This window comes from Oryctolagus cuniculus, chromosome 7 (genome assembly GCF_964237555.1).
Source record: "Oryctolagus cuniculus chromosome 7, mOryCun1.1, whole genome shotgun sequence".
Lineage (NCBI taxonomy): Eukaryota > Metazoa > Chordata > Mammalia > Lagomorpha > Leporidae > Oryctolagus > Oryctolagus cuniculus.
In genome coordinates, this window is record NC_091438.1 from 113,370,834 (window position 1) to 113,386,978 (window position 16,145).

At 43.7% G+C, this 16,145-nt stretch overlaps 1 protein-coding gene and 2 long non-coding RNA genes across 23 annotated transcripts in view; 1 reads left to right on the plus strand and 2 right to left on the minus strand.

Annotated features, from left to right (window-relative positions):
• LOC103350169 (uncharacterized) overlaps nucleotides 1–10,624 on the plus strand; it is a 51,829-nt gene extending 41,205 nt beyond the window's left edge. The window contains exons 2-4 of the long non-coding RNA XR_011390688.1: nucleotides 4,863–5,035; nucleotides 8,007–8,205; nucleotides 10,491–10,624. This is a non-coding gene — a long non-coding RNA (uncharacterized lncRNA). The remainder of the gene's footprint in view (nucleotides 1–4,862; nucleotides 5,036–8,006; nucleotides 8,206–10,490) is intronic.
• Nucleotides 1–16,145, minus strand: part of FGGY (FGGY carbohydrate kinase domain containing) — a 532,663-nt gene that overhangs the window by 186,967 nt on the left and 329,551 nt on the right. The window lies entirely within an intron of this gene.
• LOC138850644 (uncharacterized) lies at nucleotides 168–8,008 on the minus strand. The gene is made up of 2 exons (XR_011390689.1): nucleotides 5,564–8,008; nucleotides 168–4,997 (listed from the first exon to the last, which is right to left on the minus strand). It is a non-coding gene; the product is annotated as an uncharacterized lncRNA (long non-coding RNA).

Consider the following 16,145-nt stretch of genomic DNA (forward strand, 5'->3'; position numbering starts at 1 on the left):
ATCTTATCCCAAACTCGGGCCTTGCCCTTCAGTTCCATTTAGGACATTGGACTTAAGACTTCCAAGAAAGAACTTTCTTCCACTCAGAATTACTCTAGTTCTGGGTCTCTGTCTTAGGGTGCCATTCACGACTTCAACACTTGACTTCAATGCCTGTTCATCTCTTCCGTCTACCTCCCTACAGGCCGCTGCCATCTGTCGACATTCTTTTTTCAAACACAAGCCTTCCTGTTGTTTCCCATTGTCTGGTCCTTCATTCTCTCTTCCTTGGATTATTCTACCAGTAATTAAAACAGGTTAAATCGGTTTCCCTGCCTCAAATATTGTCCTCTGCCCCCCACTTGTTCAATCCCAGCTCAGAGAAACTAGCCTCCACACCACCAGCACAGTGCTTTTCCTGATATGCAGATCTACATGCAACATTTTCTCTACTGAAATCCTTCAGAAGCTCCCATGACATGAGACCCTCTCTGATCTTGCTGTTACCTATTTGTCTGGCCTGATAAAACAGGTTATTTCCCAATCCTCTGCCCCACAATTTTTTCATTGCACCAAGCCTATCACAAACCAGGCCCTAGACTCGCTGAACCCTGTGAAATTCCCCACATGTGCAGATTTCTTTCTCATCTCTGAGTCTTCATAAATTCTTCTCCTTCTGAACAGAAGGCCCTTCCCATACCTTCCCATGGCTAGTTCTTAACATGCTTTTTTTTAATACTTAGTTCAATATTATCTCCTCTAGGAAGTCTTCTATAAGCTCTGGCTTTGAACCTAGTGCTGTGTAAGTTCTCCTGCCAGCGCCACCCCTTAATACTCTGTACTTTATCATTGTTTGCCATAAGACATGTTACATGTGTATGTGTACACATCTATGAAAACATATGTAATGTGTACTCAGTAGGTAATATGTATGTGCCAGTGATATGCTTTATAAATTAAAACTCTACAGAAATGCAGGAAATGACTCCTATTATCATTATTGGCACAGAAACATCATTGATATTAAGAGCAGGAATAGGATATAAACCATGTCCAATAACCTGAAGTGACACATGATTAATAAAGCTCAGGACTGCCAACTTTTCTTTTCCATTTGGACATTTCTGAAAGGTAAAAAGTCCTGTAGTACAGACTTCAGCCTTCCTAGAAACCCAATCTCTTTACTTCAGTCTGAGAAAAACAAGCACACATGAAACCTGTCTGCAGATATCTCCTGGGGCTTAGCAGTTTGAGCAGACGGGAGGGCACTGAGCAGGTCTGTCACCCAAGCAAACAGTCTCTACATTTGGGATGGAAGGAGGCAGCCAAATGTGGCTTGCAAAGGCCTGAATTATTTGCAAGGTATTTTGGAGTCCTTAAGCCCTGAATTCCTCATCCTTTATCATTTTGAGTCCCATATGTGATCTCAACAAAATTTAATCCATATGTTTCCCACTCACTTTTACACTTAACATACCCGACGTTGCTTTAGAAGAGAGACTGAATAGCCAAGAAAACTTTGAAGTCTTCCAAAATGTTCCCTAAATGTTCTCTGTCCTATAGACAAGAAGCCACACTTGCTGTCTTGTGCACAAATGCCTGACAGGTTCTGATGAGCTCAGACTGGTTTTCAACTTTCGAAGTTCCAACAACTGTGTGACTCTAAAGACATAAAATCCTATCAAGCATAATTTTCACAACCCAAACAATCCGTGGTGGTCCATTAATGATTAGTGGATCCTGTAAGGGAGGAGGGCAGGTGGGGCAGGGTTCGGAGCAGGGAGGGAGCTGATGAAGGGGAGAGAGGTGCTTTGTCAGCACAGTATTTATCAGATGAGATCTTAGCTCTGCTGCTCCGATGTCACAAGGTGAGTTGGGCCCTCAAAGTTAGAACTACATCTTCTTTTCCAGTCAAATCCCCCAGGAGTGAGTACAGGACTAATTATTACGCGGCTTTCTACTATTACCCAATCAATGTTCTTTGTGGATTCTAAACAGGCTGTTAAGGAAAAACTGCTTCCTCCTACAGACTTTAGGGTGCAGTTAAAAGGATGCCTGGGGGCTGTCTTCCAGCCAAGGCTCCTCAGCAGGTGCAGCTGGGGATGACACAGCCTTTTCCCTTGCTGCACTTGCATGGCATCCTATCACAGAGCGTCTCTGTCACACATCTCCTAAGTTCTGACTGCTAAACTGCAGGTACTGTCTCCTGCCCTGCTCTTAATAAGTTCCTGGGTTTCCCTGGTGAAGACTTTTGTTCTTGAAAGCAATGTCTGGCCTCAAAACTCATTGTGCAAATCTGACAATAGACTTAGATTTTCTGGTTTGATGCTTAATGTTCTGTCTTAATTTGCTGTGTATTCTTGGTTCTTGGGGTCTTTGGAAAAAATGGGACAAATGAGAGACCTCTCAGAGAACTGTAAAGATTCAATTTGGCATAGCACATTACAGGCCTTGGTACAGTGCCTGGTACATTCAGTGACCCAGGGAACTGCAGCCTGTATTAATATCATCATCTGCATACCGGCCAAGGTGTGTTTCTCATCTATGGATTGGAGTTCACATGGGAGTTTCATTCTAAATGCTAAAGAATTGAAACCATTTTGACTGGAATTTGAATGTAGGGTAGAGAGGATGCACTGGTTCTAGAGAAGAGAGGAAAAGATAAGAATCAATGTAATCACTCAGATGGGCCAGTTTCTCTTTGTAGGACTCATCTTTGGGAATAAGCACAATGGAAACTTCACCTTTTCGGCAGCATATTGGGTAAAAATGAAGAATGCTTTGGCTTATTTACATCAGGGCATCCTTGAATAAAAGTCAGGTTGGGGAGGAGGGTAGGATGTGGTACAATGGATTAAGCCACTGCTTGGGAGGCAGGAATCGGATCCCATATCTAAGAGCCAGTTCAAGCCTAGGCTTTTCTGCTTCTGATCCAGCTTCCTGCTAATATCCCTGGGAAGGCAGCAGGTGATGGCCTAAGTACTTGAGTCCCTGACATCTACATGGAAGACTAGGATAGAGTTCATGGTACTTAACTTCAGCCTGGCCCAGCCCTGGCTCTTGTGAGTGAACCAATGGACAGAAAATCCTCTCCCCGCCTCCTACTGCCCAACTGCCCCATCTCTTCCTCCCTGTCTACTGTCTTGAAAAATCAATCTTTGAAAACAAAGTATGAATTTCCATATATTTGCTCTAATTACTGCCTCTTGGAAGTGTTCCCCCAGTTAATTTACTCCTGCTTTTCAGGTTAGCTTGCTGAAATTCAGAACACATTCATGCAACTATAGACTTAAAGATTTCTAAAGAATACTGATTTTCAGAACTCTGTCCATTTTTAACCTAATGGAAGATGAGAAGGCTAAACTACCTAGGTAAGAGAATTAAGAACTGTCCACAGACACTTGGAAATCTCTACTTGCTGACAAAAGTATCATAAACTGAGAAGGATTTATCAGATATCAGCCGGAGTGATTATTCCTTACATCTTTTTGATAACAAAGGAGACTGAAAGCATTAGAAAACAGTGATAGTTGGAAAAGAGGAGGTCAAAAAAAGAGCTGGGCAGAGGACATGCTCTCCAACATTCTTTGCCTACCTCCAGTGTTTCCAGGGAAGAATATACATGGCCCAGGTGAGCGTCCATGGTGTATGAAGCCCTCCTTCCTGCCAGACCTGGACAGAAGCTTGTGTGTCCAGAGCCATTACAACCAGCAGAAGTGATATGTACTCAGAATTTTCCCTTACACCCCCAGCTGGGCCACTTTCACACGTATCCCCACACCTAAGGTGGGAGGCAAGCCTGCTTTTGATGAAAAAGCAAGCTGAGGATCAGAGAAATTCACGCCGGGTCCCTGCAGGGCTTACAATCAGGGCAGAGCCAGGACTTAGTCCCAGATCTGGCTCAAGAACTATGTCCTTCCTGAGACAACATTTTTGTTGGATGGGAAAAACATTATAAGGAGAAGCAAGAACATAGCAAGCAGACAGCACCTTCTTTAACATTGAGTCTGGAGTCAGCCCAGCTCCCACTGGACCCTGGATGGAATAAGTCTCTTGATAAATTCAGTGGAGGTGATGGGGTTTTCCTATGGCAGGGAAAGAAAAAGGCAAATCACACATCCAGAGCTAACTTTTTCCTCTCCTCCATATTCAGTAGCAGTTCTCAGAGAATGCTAAGTGAGCCTCTTGTACAAGGAAAAGGAAAAAAAAAAACACTTAAAATTGTTTTTCTACTTAAATGTGTGCTGATAAAAGAGAAATGGTTTGTAACACAGAGGCTGGGTCAGGGGGGACGCGGTTGCAGAGGAGAAAGAGCGCTAGGAGGGAAAGCTGATCTGGGAGTGCTCACCCTCTGCCTGTACTCTAAAAAAGATCCTACTAATATGCGAGGTATGTAAACACTGGAGGACAATCAGAAACAAATGAAATGAGGCCTTCAGCTGTGGGCGAGGGCCAGGAGGCAGCTCTTGTTATGAATACATCATCTGGATGCAAAGCAGGCCTGATGCTAACCCTCGCAATGGGCTATCTAGGGTATGAGAATGGATCTGGGACCCATCTGGACTTCCTTAGTAGAAAAGAAAAAGGGAGAAAAGCAACCCTGTAAAAATCCATGACATGATGTAGGACAGGGCTGCTGTGCTGTGAGGGTGTTCAAGTAGAGAACGCATATTATTAATCTATAAAGTATTTAGCTCGCAAAGCAACCAGTGACAATTATAATTGCTCTTTTTTTTTAATAAAAAAGCATTACAAATGAACATGGGGGAAATGGGAGGGAAGGCAGCTCACATGTGCCAAGCAGCTACTCCATGCTGCCTGCTTTCCTATACATTCTCATTTATAGTCTTCATGATAATCCTGCCATTTCTTCCCGTTTGCAGAGGAAGAAGCTGTGACTCAAAGGAGTTCAAAGCCTGGCTTCTGCACACAGATGCCAAGGATCAGGATGGGATTTGGTCTGGATCCGTCTGACTTCAAAGGTCCTTTCCTTCCTCCTGTACCTGGGTGTCTCTCAGCTGCTTGGGAACAAGGAAAGTCAAAAGAGCATAGACAGGTCAGTCAATGGAAGCAGCCGCTCCCAGAGAGCTGGCTTGTGCTGTGGTTTATGGGGAGGGTAAGGGCACTGCCCAAGGGTACTTTCAGCAAAACAAACCCTTTTTCTGGAGATCAGTGCATTTTTCTTCCTCTCATCATGCAGCAGAGAGAAGATCAAATGCAACTGGCTACCGGGGTCAGCCTGGCTTCCAGGATGGATGAATTCCGGCAGAACCCTCTGCGTGTTGATACTCTCTATGTGTCATGTGGGCTTGTTTGCCATTGGCCTGGCAATTTGAGCATTTGGCTCTCACCTGAGGGACAGATGTCAGAGTCAGGAGGAAGAGCTATTTTTCCACTTCACTGGCCTGAGTCGCAGGGTGGTGACTGAGCAATTGGCCCCGGTACGAGGAAACACCCTTGCACACCTCACTGTGAGGGATATGAAGAGAGTGCTGGGACTGAGGTGTGGGGGTGGGGAAACTGCTTTCTCAGGCCCACGGTGCCACTAGGGGAGGCCTTTGGGTTCAGCCAGGCTAGGACTCACCATAGCTCCAAGCAGCCAATTTAGAGTCCCTGTTGAATCTTGGCTTCCTCTTGTGGAAAAGACGGATGAGAATATTCACCTTCCAGGATGTTTGGGAAAATTAAAGGCAACGTTGGAGAAAGCCCTGAATACTGCCTGCACATGGTAAATAACCAACAAGAGCGAGGTGATTATTTAACTTTCTGTACTCTTATTGTTTTTAAGCCAGGAAATGTTTCAGCTACTTTTTTCTGAGTACAGAGTACAGACTGGTCTGGCTAATCCTGGCAAGATGCAAACAACCAAAGGGCTGGCAGACAGGAAAGGAATGGCTTGAGCTCTAGGAGGTCTGAGCTGAAGAAATCTGGGTCTTGTTTTTCATGCTGGACCATGAGGATTGCTCAGGTCTTCAATGTATGTCCCTAGTGGGTTGATGATAAAAAGACCTGAATTTCACATTCGAGCCATTTATATTAATTGATACTCTGCAGTCATCTATCAAGAGTTTATATAACTGCTGCCTTCTAGGGTTGCAGGGCTATTAGCCAAGCTCTTGTATGTAAGGTAGCTGGCTTGGTGAATGACACAGAGTAGGTCCCCAATATGGCAAGGGAGGATAGGGCCAGGAAGTGTCTGGGCCCCCACTGAGAATCACGATTCTTCACAACATTCCTTTAGCAAACATTTAGTTGAGCACGTGGTTATTATTGGGGAAATAGATGAGAGTTATTGTCCTTGTCCTAGTTTTCCTTTTTTTTTAAAGATTTATTTTATTTATTTGAAAGACAGAATTACAGAGAGAGGTACAGACAGAGAGGGATGTCTTCCATTCACTGGTTCACTCCCCAGATGGCCACAATAGCCGGAGTTGCACCAATCTGAAGCCAGGAGCCAGGAGCTTCCTCTGGGTCTCCCACATGGGTTCAGGGGCCCAAGGACTTGGGCCATCTTCTACTGCTTTCCCAGGCCACAGCAGAGAACTGGATTGCAAGAAGAGCAGCCGAGACTAGAACCTGCGCCCATAAGGGATGCCGGCACCTCAGGCCAGGGCTTTAACCTGCTGTGCCACAGCGTTGGCCCCTTTGTCCTAGTTTTCAACACAGTTAGGTTGTCTGAGAATTAATGCAAAAATGGCAAACTCTGAGAAACAACTCAACAAAGGCAAAAGCTCATAATACAATGACAGCTTGAGGAAGGCATCATGGCTCGCCTGGCAGGCAGACCATAGAGTAATAACACGAAACCCTCAGATATGGGACTGGCGTATATGTGTGATCAATAAACTCTTGGTGACTCTATTCGCACTCTCTCATTGAGCAATCATCACAGGTCTGTAGGATGGGTATCTTTTCCATTTTGCAGATGAGAGAACTGAGGCTCTCAGGAGTTACATAACTCACTCAAGATCAGGAGCCATGGCGCAGGAAGCATGAAGAGAACAGGTCGTATCTGTGAGTGAAAGGGCAGGCTGTGGTCAGATCCTGAAGGATCTTTCAAGACAACCCAAAGAAGGGGATTGCTTTCTTCTTCCTCAGAGCAATAGGGAAATAATTTCCCTTTATGCTTTGGTTATTTTGCAGCTAGCAGTCCACAAACCCCACTGCTGGTCCCCTTAAGCAGTGGTTAGGATTAGGAGAGGACCAAAGTAATGCACATTTCAGTTTGTTTTGATTTGCAAATGAACAAATGAGGAATGCTAATTGTCTGCCTTGTTGCCCAGTGCTCCTTGTGGGCAGAGCTATGTAAATACTCCACACAAAGCCCGAGGCTGCCTGCCCCTGCCAGGCCTCTGCACTCCAGCTCCGCTTCACGGCATACCCTACGTGTGGTTTCTTCACTTTTGCTAAGTCAGAAATTCCATACTGAGGAGAAAAGGCTTTGCCTCAAACACATTTCTTCAGAATGTCTTTCAGTATCTCATCTCATTCTGTCCATCTACTCGTCCCCACATCTACCTCCTGATCAACTTCTCCATGCTTTGAATGTCCCAAGCCTGCTGACTTTCAAACCACTTGACCAGACCAGGTACAAATGCCAACACTTTGATGATGACCCTTGGGCATTTCTAAACGGGGAAGCTCCCCTTGCTCTGGGTGTGTGCATTAAGATGGTCAAGGAGAGCTGGACTCAGAGCAGGGCAACTGCCTGGCACCAACACCTTGCACAGGGGTGTGCACGTGCTGTACCTGGGAAGGCACTGGATGATGGCCCAAGTAGCTGTGTCCCTGCCACCCACCTGGGAGACCCAGATGGAATTCTGAGCTATTGGCTTTGTCCTGGCCCAACCCAAGCTGCTGTGAGCATATATTAACCAGTGTATAGAAGATCTTTCTCTCCGTTACTCAACTTTTCAAATACATAAAAAGGATTTTAAAGCATTTTTTTTTTCCTTTAGTGGAAGTAAACAGAGGCAAAGAAATCATCAGCATAGGATGAAGATGCTCTGCTTCATGTTTTATGCCAGAACTTCCCACAGGTACTAGTGGAGCAACTCTAGACAGTGCCCGGGCCTTAGAGACCAGGACCTATGTTTGGAATTATGGAATGGTGGGATTCTTTGGATCTTCAAGCATAGGAGCGACTTTAGACAAAACTTCAAAACGCAAAACAAGGTGAGAATTCAACATCACCGTGTCCTCCGATGTTTGCCCACTTGAATCCAGGTGAGTGATTTTTTTTTCATTCAAAATTCTCTGAGAGACAATCTTGTCAGGGGCTATAAGAGGGGCTGCTGATACAGAAATGAACAAAGCATAATTCCCAGCCATGTGAGCAAGGCAGACATGACAGGTAACAACCAACGAGAGAGAGCATGCACTGTGATGGAGCTTTGTACCATCAGATCACATAGATACTTCACCTAATGGAGACTGAAAGCTTCCAGGAAGAGGATGTTAGGTGCCTGAGCTAAGATGTGAAGGCCAAGTGAGGGATGGGACTGCAGGCAGAGGGAGAAGAAGCCAGAGTAGGGTGTGCTCTACTATGTGTTGGAGGAGACAGAATGTGAAGGGGAATTACGCAGCAAAGGGCAGAGGTCAATATGGGCCCCACTGCCCAGGGGATTACTTGACTCGTAAGGGTTTAGAAGTAACTTCGGGAGGGACAATGCACAAAAGGAAGAAGATGACTCCAACCCACTGGGGGGAAGCTGGATAAGGTGATTTTCTTCTCTGGGATGCAATTTTGCTATCTATGAATAAGAGTACTGAATTGGATGATCTTTAAAGTTCCTTCTTAGTCTGTCATTCTGACAGGTCATCAAATAGATGATCAGAGTTAGAAATATTTTTCACATTATTATAGAGTTGATAGCTAAACATAATTAAGTGGTGTCTGAAAGATAATTTAAGCTCTAATAGAAGAGAAAATTCACAGAGTTTGCCTTCACGTGAATTTAGTTCAAAGACAGGACTGCTATTTACTAAATATCCATTAGGTGAATCACTTCTGCACTCTCCACACCTTTAATTCAAGGATAACAATGCTTTCTAGGGTCACTATAAGGACTAAAGAAAACCATCTCACTTCACTAACAGGTGTGGTACTCTAGAACAGACTGACCTAGTGTTGTTATTATGTTAACCAATCAGGCCAGGTAAAACCACATCCTTCAGACAGTCTTCATAAGGTTCCAGAGACCCCCTCATTTCCTCTCCTCTATGAAATCTTCTCATTACTTGGTTAATGCTACTCCTAGGACCACTGGATGCTATTCTCACCCTGGCTTTTATACTACCTTGTCTGTTTAAGTCTTTACAGGAGGTAATAATGGAATGAACCAAAGCCTTCACCAAGCAGGTGGTCAACCAAATGTTGCTACAGGGATATACTCAGCTCCGCACTCAGGAGATCATGACTTGAGATATCCCCCTATGCCAGCAGAGTTTAACTCATTGCCCCATGCGAGCAGGAAGTAGCTCTAGAAGACAGATGATCACCCCTCCACCCCTCTTAGATTTTGGAGCCAGTGTAATCCCATAAAACATTTGCTTTATAAAAAACAAAAGGGGGAATGTTAGTGAAATGGTGCTTTTACCTGTGGTGCCATCTTAAGCCCTGGGTGCCATCTTAAGCTCTGGCCCCCATCGCTACCTTGCACAGTAAACTTTGGTACTAAGCTTAGCCTGGCTGGCTAGAAGTCAGGTGACCAAATGGCCCACCCACAAGCATCAGCACCACCCCCAACCTAATGGGATTCATTGATTTCACTTACCTACCCCCCTGCAAGACTATGGACCTGCTTCCTACTCTCTCTCTTGCTCTCTTGCCCTCTCCCTCTGGTCTGTTGGGTTCCCCCACCTGATAATAAACCCTTCCCTTAAAAAAGGAAAGAAAACCAATTATTTCAAAATACTTGGCATGTAGCAGTTACTCAACAAGTGTTCAGTTACTCTATCAATATGACAGGACAGATTGTAGCTCAATATATTCTTCAGTTTTGACTGTATGTCTATTCCATGCATGGCTCTGTATGTGTGGAGATGACTGAGCTATAGTCTGTATATAGTATATGTGAGCTATAGTCTGTATATAGTAGTGGCAGTCACACAAAATTAATGCATCTTTATGAAATAAAGTATTGTAAGTACAACATCAGGCAGAGGAACAGGGTGCTACAGTAACACGAAAACATAAGACCATTTTTTGCCTGAGATCATGGCGGGAGGTTGAAGAAAAGCTATAGAGAAAGGTATTCTGTAAGCTAGTAGCCTTTAAAGAAGATGTGTCAGCCACTACTCAATAAATTCATTCCATAGAAGTTGTGGGATAATTTTATCTCCAGGTCCAATGTCGCCAACAAATATGTTCTCAACCAAGGTTCCTAAAGAAACTCCTTCTCATGCAAATGGTCTCAGAGAACAAAAATGAATAGGAAGTGAAAAAATGTAATGAAAAAATATTGGTTCATCCGTAACTTTTTAACTTTTCCAAGTTTCGTCATGAACAGTTACTGTCTTCTTGGCCAAACACCTAATGGAAATCTTCCAAGGAGACAGAAAGCAAAGGTGACCGAGTGGCCTCATCTTCCAGACAACTTCAGGAAAGATACAAAAAAGACTTTTTGTGTTCCACAGCCCCGTGTCATTTCCTCCAAGAATAAATTAGATAAAATGTTTACTACGCTTGTTGTTCAGCTTTATAATATACTTGGTCAAGGGCATTTCAACCGTAAGTTAGGCCAAGGGAGGGAAAACGTGTCCAGCTTGTATGGTCACAGGAAAGGCTGCTCAGCGGAAGAGGTGGGCAGTAAATGAAAGATCATGGAAGAGAACACTGACATCCTATGTGTAGGGGACACATTAGCAATGAGGAGAAAGAGAAGGAGAGGGGAGAACTCCTGTGGCAGGGTTGAAAATGCTCAATTTAGGATTCATATTATTTTATGTTTAAAGACAGATCCTTTGCAATTCTACTACGTGGCAGGGCCTGAGGTTGTTGTCGGTCATCACTGAAACTTTAGAAAGAAAGGACATGAGCCTAACAGGCAGGATGATGGGGTGGTTCAGAGCACAAACTGGATTAGAATGAAATATAACTGAAAGCAGTGAGTTCCTGGGAAAGAGAAGTTAAACCTGAGTCAGGCAGTGTCTCAGAGGACATGCTATGGAATTCGAGTGTCAAAGGACACATGAGATTTTAAGAGGTTCAGATGGGGATGGGGAGGAAAAAAGGGGGATAAAGGAGAACTTTCATTTTTACTTTACAAAAAGTTTATTTTTTCCATCTATTTGAAAGGCAGAATGAGAGACAGACAAAACACACACACACACACACACACACACACAGAGAGAGAGAGAGAGAGAGATTTTCCATTTGCTGGTTCACTCCCCAAATACCTGCAATAACTAAGACTGGGCCAGACTGAAGCTAGGAACTTTGTATTCCATTTGGGTCTCCCACATGGGTGGCAGGAGCCCAAACACTTGATCCATTATCTGCTGCTTTCTAGGATTCACGAGCAGGGAGCTTGATCAGCAGCAGATCTAGCACTCCAATACGGGATGAGAGGGTCCCAAGAGGCGTGTTAAGCCACTGCCCCATAAACCCACTCCAAGGGTAGCTTTTTTGGTCTGCAGAGACAGCATATGGAAAGGCTAGAGCAAACTAGGAAGCATTCTTTCATTCAATAGTTACTGGTAAGTGTCAACTATACTCAAGGCACTGTTCAAAGGCTGAGGATACACCTGTGACAAAACTAAGTCCTGCCATCATGGAATATATAGTCTGGTAGAGATGGAGTGATAAAAATAAATGATATATATGTCAGCTGGTGATAATGATGTGTTGAAAAATAAAGCAAGATAGAGAGGGTAAGCAGGATAGGGAGGGCAGTGCTGTTTTAATACAGAGCAGCCTGGGTAGATTCTAGTGCTGACATTACATTAAAGCAGAGAGTGGAAGAGAGTGTGGAATTGAGCATGTGGTTAGGAGTGGTGCAGAGCTAGGAGCAAGTGCCCAAGCCCTGTGGCACAGGTGTGCTTGCCATTTTATATGAACAGAAAAGAGCATGTGCAGCTGGAGCAGTGAGAACCATGAGAAGTGTCAATAGGCAGTGAGCACAGACGAGTACGAGGGCCAGATGCTGTAGGGTCTTCTTGGTGCTTTTTCAGAACATTGGCTTTAACTTCCAAGGCCACGGGAAACCGTTGAAGCGTTTTGAACAGAGGAACAACATCATCTGAATCGTTGTAAAGTGACCTCTCTAGCTGCTGTGATGATGACATATAAAGGACAAGGGTGAAAACAGGCAGAGCAGTCAGGACAGCACTGCACCAAGCAGGGGAGAGACCATGGTCGCTAGGATCAGGGTGGTCCACAGTGGCTAGATTCCGAGCGTGGTTTGTTGATACAACTGACAGCATGTGTTGATGGATTGGAGTGGGATAGCATAAAAACAGAGGGGTAAAGAATGTTTTCAAGGTGTTTTGGACAGGGCACATGTGAGAAGGGAATTGTTCTTTATGGTTCTGGGAAAGACAGAGGGAGATTTCAGGGAGGTGAGGGGAATTAGGAAGTCAGCTTTCAATGTGTAAAATTTTTAGAGCCCATCAGAGAAGCAAGAAGGGATGTTGAATGGGTAAGGAAACAGGAACAGGATAACAGGAAGAGATCAGGATGGAGATACATATTTGGGGTCCTAGTTTATAGAGCTGTGAGTTTTATAGAGCTATAGTGTGAGAGCTATGAGTATCAGTGAAGAAGTGAGGGTAGGCAGGAAGGGAAGAGGTCTTGAATTGAGGCTTATGGATTCCAAAAAGTAGAAATGAGTGCAAAGGAAAGGCATTAGGTGATACCACTGATAAGAAAGAAGAACCAAGAGGCAGTTCCAAAAGGCAAGGGAAGAGTTTTAAGTTGCGAGGGCTGAGCTGGGCATGCTGCTTCCCACTGGTCGCAAAGATGAGACTGCCCTTGGATTTGGCCATCCAGAGCTCACTGATGACGGAAACGAATGCTCGAGTTACTTGCACACATCACTGATTAGGCTTGAGAGGGTGTGAGGGGAAGAAGGGCACCCACATCCACAGCAGTTCTGTGGGGAAGATGAGCAGGTAAGTAGGGGAGCAGGACAGTAGAGTACAAGGTCAAGAGAGATTCTTCCTATGTTTTTAGAAAGGGAGTCACTGTAGCATGTTGTAGTCTTATATTATGAAGTAGAAAAAGAGAAGGAGAGGAAGGGGACTGGTTGGAGCCTGTGTGCCCTGGTTTGTTGAAGGATCTGGGCATACAGAGAGAAAACAACTTTTCTCTACTCCCTGTTAAATTTGTTCCATGAGCTGTTCTTCCTCATTCCTGGGATGAAGTTCCAGGTGGATCCATAGTCTTCTTATACTCTCAAAAAAAAAAAAAAAAAAATGTCCTCAGTCCACCATCAAGCATTCAATGTGTACCTGCCATCGTAACAATTGAAACTCACTTCTCTAATTGAAAATTATCCCTCTGACAGTCCCTGCTCATTTCAGGCTTAAAGTAGTTTTCTCCTCTCTTCCCCACTTTCTATGGTGCTAAATAGCTGGCTGCTAACTTGGGCCCCTCTGCACAAGAAAATGGTCTTACTAAGAAAGGTCTCATAGACAATATGATCATGATCCGGTTTTTATTTGTCCTCAGGGCATGGCACACTTCCAGCACTGGCTCTCTCTCTCTCTCTCATAATGCATGTCTGCTGATTCACTGCCGTGTCCTTCCCCGGCCTCAGAGCAATGTGTGGGAATCTGGCTACCTTTCCCTCATGATCCTAGTCAGTCTTGAGCTTCAGGTGGTTCATGCCACCATTGGGATTTCAACGCTTCTTCAGTTGACCCTTTGGGATGGAGGCCCACTTAAGATATTTTCAGCTTGCTCACTTGCCTCTTTCTTTCTCTCTATCACACACACACACACACACATCCACATACACATCCACATACACACACATACCCCTTTTTGTCTTAGTGGATATAGACCCTGCTGCCAATGAGGCCTTGACTTTCTGCTTTACTACTCAAATATAACAGCGAACCTCAGCCATTTGATTACTCTGTGCCTCTGACATCTTCCATCTTTATTTTCTATCCTCAGGGTGGTTTTGAAGACGTGTTTTACAATCTTTTAGCAAGCCCTGCATAGAGGTCTGGTCCCTGGTGCCTCTTCAAATAGTCCAAGATAGGAAGAATCCTATTGTAAGATCCTGGTCCACATATCTGGAACAGAGTGTATACAGTGAGAGAGGGGAGAGACACAGCTGGTCAGGGCTAAATAAATTACCCTTTACTTTGTATGTAATGTAGAGTTAAAAAAGGTTTTTAAAGCAGAGAGCTCTAAGTAGGAAAACTAATCAATTTCTAGACATGGAACATTTTAATACTGGGTATAACTAACTTACTAAATGAAATTTATTTTGATGCACAATTAGATATACAATAGAGCCATCATAAAGTATTTAAAACTTCTAAGATATTCTTATCCGATCATTTTCTGATAACCAACCTCTCTCCCTCTCTCACTAATTCACCAGTAAATCTGTATACATTCTTAGGAACTCAGCACAGTCTTTTTTTCAGGTAAACTTTAAATCTGCCACTATACTCAACCCCTTTCCAATTTAATACTAGAATTCTGGACACTCTAGTCCCAGAGTAAGGCAATTCTTTGTGAGTAGTTTTGTCTTAATTCAGAATAATCACTTTCAATACTTAATGGACAACATGAATAAACTGAGATAGTGGCATGAGATGAATGGCCAAGTTTCAGGAGAAAATGAAATAAGCAATTATTCCATTAAAGAGAGTATTTTACTTTTGTCTTGATTAAATCATCTTTAACCACCTGGCTTCAGTTCAGATAAAGTTCAGAATCTTCAGGGGCAAAGTCTAATGGCCAGCGGCAGAATGCTCTGCGATTTACTCACTCATTTATCCCTCCACAGGTCAGATGACCAGCCAACCGTGCCAGGTGCTGGAAACAGGTATGAATGGCAGCACAAGAACTCAGTTCATTGAGTAAGGGGAATGAAAAGTAGCTTCATTTTTGGCTTATTTTAAAATACAATATGCTAGCCTTCATACATTCAACAAATATTTATTAGGTATCCTCCATGCATTCGTTCATTCATTTATCCTGAATACCTAAATCCCAGGCACTGTGCCAGATACAAGGGATAAAATGGTGAGTCACAGCATGGTGACAGAACTCTATGGCTGTAGAATGGGGCCATCCTGTTTAAGAGTCCTTAATGGCTGCTCAAGCACAGGCTACTGACCACCTATCCCAAATGCTAACAAAAGATCATTTCTTCAGTTCCTTAAAGGATATATGTATGCATACATGTATATGCAAAAATCAAAAGTCTCCAGCAAATAGCATACTCACAGGAGAAATTTTAGATACATTCCCTTTAAGATAAGGAACAAGATGAGTGTTTTTTATCCCTACCACTGTTGAACACAATACTGACATCCCTGGTAAACACAATTAGACAAAAGTTATGAACAACAGAAAATATAAAGAAGGGGAGCGAGAGAGACAAACTTCGCAGATGAAATCATGTGTAGATACAGTTAACACAGTCCCCTCTACTGGGGACACTTTCTTCCTACCCAGAATGTTACAGACATCTTGCCTTACAGAAGCCTTTGATGACCACTGAAATCATACTAGGTCACCAAAGCTCTCTAGTTAGCCTGTCCTTGTAGCCTTATATAGGCAAGAAAGAAAAGAAAGGGCCTGCAAATGTGATTCAATTTAAGGATCTTGAGATGAGAGAATAATTCTGGATTATTGGGTAGGATCCAAAATGCAGTCATAACTGTCCTCATGAGAGAGTCAGGGTGAGAAAGGACTGTAGGGTAGGAGAAGGTGATGTGAACACAGAAGCCAAGACTGAGTGGTGCACCCACAAGCCAAGGAATGCTGGCAGCAATCAGAAGCTGAAAGAGGCAAGGAACAGATTCTCTCCTAGAAATTCCAGGGAGCATGGCCCTGCTGACACTTGATTTTGGGTTTTGGAACTCCATACTCCAGAACCATAAGAGAATAAATGTGTTTTGTTTTAAGTCATGAAGTTTGTGGTAATTTGTTATAGTGGCAACCATAGCTTCCTGGCTCATGGAGTTAGAAGAAAAAT